This window comes from Euphorbia lathyris, chromosome 7, assembly GCF_963576675.1.
Source record: "Euphorbia lathyris chromosome 7, ddEupLath1.1, whole genome shotgun sequence".
Lineage (NCBI taxonomy): Eukaryota > Viridiplantae > Streptophyta > Magnoliopsida > Malpighiales > Euphorbiaceae > Euphorbia > Euphorbia lathyris.
The window spans coordinates 31671906-31683337 of record NC_088916.1 but is presented as its reverse complement, the minus strand read 5'-3'; the positions used below and the strand labels follow the sequence as shown (position 1 = coordinate 31683337).

Sequence of the window (11432 nt, the reverse complement as noted above, 5' to 3'; positions counted from 1 at the left end):
GAATAACTCTCTAGGAGGGATTGAAGAATTAAGTCTATGCTTAATTCGTTATCCATCGCAAATCCAATACTAGAAAGTTTGGTAATGTAGTCAATCATCTTGACACAATGTGTCATGACAGATGTGCCCTCTTGCATCCTACAACGATATAGCAACTTGGATATCTCGTAGCGTTCGCACCTGGTTTGTTTCCCAAACAATTCCTTTAGGTGCATGATGATGGAATATGCATCCATTTCCTCATGTTGCCTTTGTAATTCCGGTGTCATCGATGCAAGTATGATGCATCCGGCATGATCATCATCAGCCTTGTGCTTCTGGTAAGCATCAATTTCCTCAATGGGAGCATCATCAACAGGGATAGGGGGTATCGTTGTATCAAGTACATACCCTATCTTATCAAACTTCAAAACAATTTTGAGGATACGAAACCAGTCGGTGAATTTTGAACCATTCAATTTGTTATCGGTAAGAATGTTTTGCAGATTGGTTTTAGTCATGATTTTAAGAGTGTGTTTAATTAAACCTGGGAGTGAGAAAGAGTAAACGTATGTCATTCATTTGCTTAAAGTATATCAATCTAAAATTATAGGCCTTTTATTTTATTTTAGATTGCTCCCACTATTTTGCCAAATTAATAGCCCTCCATATTAATTCGAAGAATTTCACAAATCCTTTAGTGAGCTAGGATCCTAACTCCTGATATTTCACCTTGAGTTTGCTCAACAAGCTAGTCTCATTCGTTAGGTAGATTCATGTAATCAATCACATCTTTAATGTGATTCCTAGGTTATTGGGTTACTAACCACATTAGTAACTAATATGCTATTCACATTAATCCCAACCATCTTGCCCATTAGTTTATGACAACATGAGTTTGCTCATCCAATTATCATAATCTAATTTAAGTATTACCCCATATTCATGAAAAGTAATTTTCGATAATTCAGGTGTTACCGAAAGGACCCCGAGCTTGAGTTTGCTCAACAACCCAAAAGCCCTCAGCACTGCCGGCTGAATTATAATATTAGGGAGGGGCAACCGATTTTAATAACTTATTTATTTACTTAACTTTTTGATGAGGGATTTTATTTTAGGTCTCATAATCTAACTTAGTCTTGATTTGCTTTAGCATACATCAGACACATACATTCACATACATTTGCGTTATGGACATATCATCTAAATTATTCTGTCGAGCCAGAGACGGAATAAAAGGGCAAACCTAAGGAAATACTAACTATTACATATTTCTCTTTAGGTCCTCCGTCTTCTCCATGGCGCCTTGAAATTACATATTAATTTCTATACTACTAAAGAAAACTTCAATTGAATTGAAGGGAATCAGATGAGAGGAGAAATTACAATAGATAGTAGAAAGGCAGGACTCGCAAGCCCTATTTCAAAAATACCAAAAGACTAAAAGAGGGTCCAAATATGTCCATAACTCCAAACATGCATAGACTCAATTAAATAAATTTAATTGGTTGATTACATAACTATCTTATGTAACATTTATGTTAATCACATTAACTTATCAAATTAACTTTCATCCAATTTTACTTCTAATAGTTTCGTATCTTTTATATTAATCTTTAAATTAATATAACTATACAAAACTTTAATTATGCACGTTCTAATTATTTTGATTTTAATTCATTTAACATTTTGATTTACAAATTGGTAAAACAAACTTTTAAACAAATTTTCATTCGATAATCAAAACAGAAAACTATCAATTTCTGAAACATATATATATTTAAATATAAAACCGATTTTAAACAATTTAAAATCAAGTGGATCTCGGGCCTGGCCCGAGAGTGGGCTGCTGCCGATTGGCAGCAGCCCTAGCGCGGCTGAACCGCCGCTGCCTTGCAGCAGCGGCGGCCAGGCGCCGCACGCGGCTGCTGCCGCGAGGCAGCAGCCGCACGACAGCGGCCAGTCGCGCCACGAGGCGCGACTCGGGCTACTATCGTATTTTTTTTATATATAATAATTATATATATATATATATATATCAGTTCTAAAACGGTTTTAAAACGATTTTCAGAAAATAGGAAAAACTACTATAGATTTCCGTTTTATCCTTAGAATTAATAAAACTGATTTTATCAATCTAACTATAAAACTAATAGATTTTTTTATGATGATTATCAACCAAAATAATTAGGAACATACGCATAATCAATTTTAATTAACAATTAATTAATATTTATCCTTAGAATTAATTAATCAAACAATTTGTTAATTAATCCTAACTATAAATATTTAGACAATCCTATTGAAAAACTTCTAAATTTTCATATATGAAATAACGGATTTAACGATGGCTCTGATACCACTGTTGGAAATTAGGCTAAGGTATAACAGCGGAAATATAAAAAATTTAACCTATTTCCATAAACCACAAGATCCGTTAACCGTTATTTCATATAAAGAGGGATAAGAAGAATTACCTCTTGATGATCAATCTACCGTTGTTAATGAAGTGCCCACAACTCTTCTCCGAGTTTCCAAACACGAAATAAAACACGGAAAGATTAATTTAGAATCAACCGTTGAATAGCAACCAAAGTAGATTGCCTCTAACTAATCAACACAAGATCAAGGATAAAAGAAATAGATGAAATCAATTGATCAATGGAAGCCGTAGAGAAATCTCGTCCTCGAACTAGGGGTGTCGAATTTTCTCTCTCTTTCACTAGGTGGATTTCGAAAATCTCAAATAGAGGAATATCTTGTTAGATTTCGAAAATCTCAAGGGGGATGAGTATTTATAATCTCTTGTATCTAATCCCTAGTTAGATAGAATTAGGTTACTGAATAGGAATTCAATTCGGAATAGAATTCCTAATTATTATCTCACTATATATCTAATATATTAAGGATAATAATAATAACCTTATTGGATAATAATAGGAGTATTTTAATCTAATTAAAACTCCTAACTTATTTATCTCTTAATTAATTTAATTCATAATCCTAATCTAATTAGGATTAACAAAATCAAATTAATTATTCATGTATATCACTACATGAATTTCGACCCCCCCCCTTGGTCCATGGGCCTTATTGGGCTCAATTGGGCTTCCATCAATTAATTAACATCTATCTCTCTTTTAGATTCCAAGTCTTATGTGTGACCCATTAGGTTCTTATTGCTTCTAGCCGTATGCAACGTTATTAAATAATTTTCAAAGAATTATTTAATCTTTGCATAACGGAATGATGTACAGAGTATGTGATTAGCAAGTCCGTAATCATTCCCCCAGAGCTATAAGAAGACAGGTTGATTCTGTCGTTAACCTTTCCGTATTAGTTACAGTATAATTCGATCATTTATCAACTACATCCTTGAACTAAATTTTATGACTATGGGTGATGTCAAGTCACATATAGCGAGACGTTCGTTTTACTTGTACAGGCCGAGTCAACTCAAAAAGATAGGTTAAGTGAAATCTGTATTTCAACTCTTAAGCTATCACCTTGCAAGGATTTAGAGTCGAGTCTTCCATAAGCGATCCATGGATGTATCTCCCATTTATCGGGAGTGATAAATGCTCAATCCAATATATAACGATCCGCAATCACTTCCTGTGATACCCAACGTCTACTGTTCACACCCCAGAGTCATCTCTGTTAAGGATCTTGTTACACCAGAGTCAAAGCGTCACATTCCGTAATCAAGAATACCAATTAATATTCCTTTGAGTCTGAGGATTAGTTATACCTATTAATACCAATGAGATGAACATGTGACAAGGATGAATCTACCCATCCTGTTATCTCAAATCGGATCCCCAATCCTAATGAACAACTTTTCATCGGATCTATGTAACTGTCCAGATATCTGTATATATGAAGCTTATGAAATCAGCTTTCTGTCGGACAGAAGACATTGTTACATACAAGTCTCAACAGTGATATATCAATCCTAAACATATCACTTGACTTGAGGTGGTTTTAAGTTTATTAGTTTATTATAAAGTTTTATCTCACTTCATGCTTGTATGAACACTTTATAGTCACTTTAAATAAACTTACGGATTTCCTTTTATTAGACTTTATTTAGTGCTTAAAAGGGATTGCCTTTATATAGTTATAAAACATATATCTCATTAAAACAAATGATATAAAGAACAATTCATTTACATTAAGTTTGTATCCTAGAACAATTGTCTATAGGACACTAAACCCCAACAATTGCATTGCGTTCAGTGTTGGACAAACCTGTTAGAATTACCATCATTCGATTCTGCTTATTCTTTAAATTTGTTTGCACTAAAGTAATCGATATTTTAGTCCTTCATAAAGTCCAAACTGACCTTATCAATACCCTTTGTCTACTTTAAAAGTTTTTCCCACCCTCCTTTTTTGACATAATGATTCATTTAACCCTACACCTTGTAAGAGAAGTCGAGTTGTGCGGCTCGTTTTTTTATAGATGGATGTACCCCTTTGAGAGGTATATGAAAGTGTTTAAATGAATGGTTCATGATCCATAATTTCCTGATGGTTGCATTGTAAGGTGCTACATTGTTGAAGAAGTCATAAAATTTGTTCAATAGTATGAGTAATAGAGATGTTGCAACTGTGGAGCTTCCCAAAAGAAATATGAAAGGACTAGTAAATGGATGCAAGTCTTTATCGACTCCTACTATTGTCATGATAGACACAGCACAACTGCATATGGCTCATTTAACAATTTTGCAAAACTGTGAAGATTTACAACCTTATTTTCTATAAGTACTATCGTGTATACCGTGTTCACTTTATTTTTTTTTAATAATAAGTAACTATTGCTTAATTATGAAATATTTATGAATTAAATGGAGCATATGAAGTTCTTAGAGTTGAGTTATCCCGGCCAAAAAAATATTCCTAAGTGGATGAGAGATAAACAAAATAAGACATTTCCCGATTGGCTTAAAAACAGGGTAAGTTTTATATGAATTCAATTGCTGATATTTAGTATGCATCTCCTATTAAAGTAAAGTTTTATTGTGTACTAACTTGAAATGATTTCATTTATCAGATTTCAAATGAAATTGGAGCTAACAAGTCTGTCGTTTCTGACAACTTGAGGTGGCTTGATGCTGGACTGAATAGTCATGTTCCTACCTACCAGGGTTATCATATCAATGGCATTGATTTCAACACAAAAGCACGAGACAGTACTAGATCAATTCAAAACAGTGGTGTTTTTCTAGTTGCCGATGCAATGCAGTTTGTAAGCGCAAAGGATAAAAATCCTAAAACTATGGACATGAATTTTTATAGCTGTATCAGTGCGATTTGGGAGGTGGACTACTACCACTTTAGGATTTCAATATTCCTGTGTGATTGGGTTGAGTCAGCTAAAAGTAGACAATCTAGGCTTCACTTTGGTCAAACTAGATAGAATTGGACATTTAAATGATCCATTCGTGTTAGCTACCCATGTAAAGCAAATATTTTAGATTGAGGACCCATTGGATCATGAATGGTCCGTTGTTATGATGTGCTTGGATAAATATTTCAAATGTGATGACGAAGATGAAACTAATGTGGTTGATGATGATTATTATGATGATGAGAACACCAGAATATTTGATGAACAACCATTGAATGTGTCTAGTTATGCTGACGTTGACGCTGATTGTACAATTTCATATGTTAGGAGATAAAGCAAGATGGATTGATAAGTGAAAGTATTATTAAGTTGACTATGTGGTTATTCTTCAATACCCTGTATTTCTCATATTTATTTCATACTTTGTACACTTATTGGAATAAATGTGATTTATTTGAGTTATTGTGTGTTTGTTATAATCTGATGATGTATTGTTTGCATGTATGTTTAATTGCTTTGTTATAATGTGATTTATTTGAGTTTAATTTCATGTTCCTACAAGTTTTCTTCATGCTGATCCTCTTGTATTTTTAATTGTTTTTGCTAAATGTGAATTGACACCAACCATCCATCATGCTATGGAATTTCGGGAATATCATGGCACCCCCTTCTAATACAAAAGGAGCAGTAGGAATAAAGCTTGCACAACTTATTGCAAAATGCATAAAGGAAGCTTAGAGGTCATTCGAACCAAAGAGTAAAAAAAATGGGCATGGGAGAAAACTTAAGGAGTCACCAGCCAATAAGGAGACAACAATCACAACCATCAGTAAGTATCAAACCACATCACATGACTCTGACCCGTCAATTATGGACGATGAACCTAAAATCACAAATATGACTGGTGGGTTGAAATTACTGAAACATGAGACTGTGACAATGGGATGGCTGACCAATACCATAATCAACGGGAAGCATATGGACATTAAGTATAATAAACATGGAGATCCGATAAGTAAAGAGTTTGGGTGGTTGCAATCGTATATTGGAGTATTGGCACGCATGAGTATATCTATCTCGTACAAAGACTAGAGACAAGTGCCAAATGATGAAAAAGAAAAACTTTAGGGTTCTATAACAGTATACTCCTGCTCGCATAATTTGCTCTATTATTGTTAACTTGATTATATTGTTGTTAATAGTATGTTGTTCTTTAGAAAATATTTATGATAGCACCGAGTAAGAAGAATGAGGTGCTGGTTTCGGCTGCCACAAAATGGAGAAACTTCAAGTCTCTATTGACATCCAAGTACATCATGCCTTATAAGGATAAGGTTGATGTTTTGCAAAAGGTTCTTGATGATTACCGGTTTTTGAAGCTGGAAGAATAACATCAGTTTGTATCTGACCAGCTAACAAATGAGCATATGGTTTGCCATTTGTTTTACGTATATGATTTATACTGAATTTGTTAGGTTTTGATTCGAGTCATTCTCACACCTAATTTTATTGTTTAGGAAGTTCGACAAGTGCAAATATCCAAACGGCAAAAGAACAAGTATAATCACCAGCTGTCTCGCAGGGGTTACCGAGGAATTCAGGTTGAAATGGTATGGTATACTTCCCATTTCATACCTATATATATATATATATATATATATATATATATATATATATACACACACGACTATTGATTATAGTCATTTATACTATGTTGCAGACTTCAGCTTTGTCAATATACGAAGTGGAAAAAATTAGTAGGCACACATACTGGATAAAAACAAGGCAAGACAAACATAGGAAGTATAAGGATCTGAAGTAGAGGAGGTTGTTCAAAAAATTATAAGTTAGCATGTATTCAAATACACAACAACATGCAATAACGTATATTTAACTAATGTATCTTCATTGTTTGCATAGTTGAAGCTGGAAAAGGAGGACGCTGGAGGTGTGTTTAAAGCAAAAGGAAGTAATGATGTGCTAACTGAAGTATTGGGAAATCCAGAGCATAGTGGCAGAGTTAGAGGAGTAGGTGCAGTGAAGCCGGTAGTATTCTTCAAGCTACCGGATTAGAAGAGGGGACACGGAAGCAAGCTGAGGAGTTGCAAGCATTACTTGCAAAAGAAAGGGAAAAATGGTAGGAAGAGATACAAAAGAAACATGATGAAGAAATGAATAAGTTGCATGAGATGTATCAAGGGGAGCTAAATAATCTGAGGAGAAAATGAGGCAGAAGCTTGATCGAATGGAGAAAATTATCTCCAACGGGATGGCAACTGATGCATCCCCAATAGTTGCACCAACAATCTTTAATGCCAAATTAGGAGAAGGTAGTTGTAATCGAGAAGATGACAACGTTAAGCCCAAAATATACCTAAAATATCATTAATATTTACATCAGTTTTGCTATGAAATCATGCTGTTTATATCTATTTAGAGTACTTTTACGTCCGAATATGTTTCTTTCATGCAAGGTACCTAAATATTTGGTAAAATCCAAATAGGAACGAAAACAGATCAAAAACGAAGGAAAACCCCTAAGTTACGAGCCAAAAGACGAGGAAAATCAGCGCACCAACACGAAGTACGGGAACAAAGCCGGACCCGGGAAATAAATCTCGTGTCGCGACCATGATTCCCTAATCTCGGTCGCGACACGCCTTTTCCTGGCATTTTCCCTTGCGTTTCGAAGACCAAAAATCTGCTCCCTAATCTCGGTAGCATCAGAGATTCTTCCAACATCATTTTCACATGTTTTTATTCAAAGAATCGTGTCTGTTCGGGTGGATAGAAACGTCTCTTCGCAGCGGACACGACCCTTAAACACGACTCTTCAACATCTATAAATAAAGAGTTGATTTCAGAGTTCAAAGAGAGTTAGATTAATTAAGATTAGTGCAGAATTTATCCAGAAATTCTGAGTCAAAACGATTCAGAGTTAGACTTCATTCTTGTAAAAGCAATCTGATGTACACAAATTGTTCTTAGATTACTTAGAAACACAGTAGCAATTAGATTTAGATTAAGATCTGTTCGAAGACCAGTTTACATTTCGGTAGAAGAAATATCATCTCTATTCCGAAGATTCAGCGAGAAGATCAAGTAGCGGATTCGACCCCGGAGCCTAACAAACTCTAACGAGGTTTGAGGAAAGGATTGACGACCTAGAACTCGAATGTCGTTTTGAATGCTTCCATGCCTTTTGTTTTCTGTGAACTTGTATCAATTCACAATTCATCTAACAAAAGTTCATGCAATTCAATATATTTTTATGTAGTTACTTTGGTAATCGATCCGAAGTAAGGTTCTGGTGTTTTCATTAAAACGAGTTTAATTCATATCTTTACAAGGAAACTTTGTTGAACACTTGAACAAGTTAGTATCTATGGATGATATGATCGTTGGGTCGGCTTATCGGAAATAAGTATAAACTTGGTTAAGTTAGAAATCTACTCAACATTAGGGGGATTCTCTACGGTTCAAAGCCTTCTAATTGAAAGAATTTACATTTATTACACACTTATAATTTTTACAAAGTTTAAAGTTGGTATCTTTGCTTAATGCAAACGAGTACAACTCTTCTCTTATTTTTAAACGCTAAATGTTTCTGTCTTGTAATTTAATCTCAAGACAGAATTGATTTCTAACATTCTGACTTATAATTCTAATCTGATTCTTATTAATTCAATCTCAAAACCCAAATTCAATTAACGATTTTCTATTAAATAAACCTAAAGACGTATTTAAACTATATCAAAATAAGTTTTTGTGAAAAAACGTTCCATATTGGATCGATATCTTTTTATTACTACAAGCGAAACCGTGCACTTGCGGAAATCGCTCAACAAGTTTTTGGCGCCGTTGCCGGGGAACGCCAAATTTTTTTACAAAAATTTAGATTTTTCGTGTTTTATTTCGAATCTAGGTTTATACATACTTACTTTAACTTTTATATTTTATTTATTTTAATTTACTTACATATTTATTTTTCAATTCTGTTTTGAAGGTAGTTTCGGTTCATGCAAAAATTTCAAGTTCAAGCGCAGTTCTCGAAGTTCGGGCATTCCACCAAACCCATTAGATCCAGAAATTGAAAAGACAATTAAGAAGAAAAAGAAAAACAAGAAACAAAAAGAAAAACAAAATTCACAGCCAGAAAATATGGCAGATCCACCCACACTCATGGATTACGCTAGGCCAGGAGTGGTCGGTGTAACCAGTAGCATAGTTAGAACCCAAATAGTAGCACACCAATTTGAAATTAAGCCAGCTTTGCTTAATATGTTACAAAACAATGTGACATTTTATGGACTACCTAACGAAAACCGAAACACCCATTTGACAAATTTCTTAGAAATTTGTGAAAATTTCAAAATGACCGATGTGCCAGCCGAAGCGATTAAACTTCGACTCTTTCCTTTCACTTTGAAGGATAGAGCCAAAGTTTGGTTAACTTCTATGCCAGCCGCAACATTCGGAACTTGGGACCAATTAGCCCAAGCGTTTTTATCAAAAAATTTCCCTTTAGCAAAAACAGCAAGAGTCATAAAAGAGTTAACATCTTTTACACAAAATGATAATGAAACTCTTTATGAGGCTTGGGAACGTTTTAAGGAACTTCAACGTTTATGCCCACATCACCAATTGCTTGATGCACTTTTAATGAAAATATTTTATAATGGAATAAATCCTACAACTAGAGGTTCATTAGATTCTATGTGGGGAGGGTTATTTATGAAGAAGACATCCGCCCAAACGAGAGAACTTTTGGAGGAAATGGCAATCAATAGTAGTATGTGGCCCGAAGAATGTGGACACATACCAATGGAGAAACCATCATCCTCAACCACATCACCAGTTAAAGGTATAGTGAATCTCGATCCAGTCGCGATGTTACAAGCCCAATTGTCTGCCTTATCGCACAAAATTGAAAGGTTTATGGCACCGTGCGATACTAATGGTAATCCAATCCCAACGGATGTGGATTACGAAGGTATGGATGAGATTGAACAGGTAAATTTGTCCAAGGGCAAAACCAAACTAATAATCCTTATTCTAGTACTTATAATTCTGGATGGAGGGATCATCCTAACTTTAATTGGAAAGACAATAACAATACCAGTGCTAATCAAAATCGTACTAATAATTATCAAAATCAGTCAAGAGATACGATTAGCACTTTATCTTTTAAAATCGACAAATTTATAGACGCTATCAGTGGTAAAGTAAGTAGCCACGATGATGGTTTTAAACGCATCGAGACTAAATTCGATCAATTAATTAAAAACCACTCGTCTAGCATCCATAATTTGGAGGTTCAAATAGGACAAATTGCTAAATCAATTCCATCCTGAAAAGAGGGAAGTCTTCCCAGCCATACGGAAGAAAATCCGAAAGAGCATGTAAAGGTTATCACTATTCGTTCAGGAAAAAATTACTTAGGTCCGGAAATGCCCGGAGATTCTACTAGATGCAAGTACAAAAACTTTTGTACCCAAACCACTTTTTCCACATAAAGTCCGAAATAAGGACTATGACAACCAACTTTTAACGTTTTTGGACAAACTTAAAAATTTGCATATAAATTTAACGTTTATGGATACGATAACGCAATTCCTAACTATGGTAAGTTTTTAAAAGATTTGATTTCTAAGAAAATCAGTTGGGAAGGAATTTCATCCATATCGTTAACAGAAGACTGTAGTTCAATAGTGTCGAGGAATTTGCCCACTAAACTCAAGGATCCTGGATGTTTCACCATCCCGTGTAAGTTGGGAGACATTGAATTCCCAAGTTGTCTTTGTGATTTAGGAGCAAGCATCAACTTAATGCCATTGTCTATTTTTAAGAAATTAGGTTTAGAAGAAGATATCAAGCGTACCAACATGGTTTTGCAATTAGCGGATCAAACCACTAAGAAACCATATGGTATAATTAAGGATGTTTTAGTTAAAGTTGATAAGTTTATTTTTCCTACTGATTTCGTTATATTAGACTTTGCATATGACGTTAATTGTCCACTAATTTTTGGTAGACCGTTTATGAATACGGGACGTGCATTAGTCGATGTATCAGAAGGAAAATTCGTTTTGAGAATAGG

At 34.5% G+C, this 11432-nt stretch overlaps 1 non-coding gene across 1 annotated transcript; it reads right to left on the bottom strand.

The window, feature by feature from the left end:
* Nucleotides 1–9871: 9871 nt before the first annotated feature.
* Nucleotides 9872–9978, bottom strand: LOC136201641 (small nucleolar RNA R71). The gene has a single exon (XR_010673987.1). It is a non-coding gene; the product is annotated as a small nucleolar RNA R71 (small nucleolar RNA).
* Nucleotides 9979–11432: the final 1454 nt, after the last annotated feature.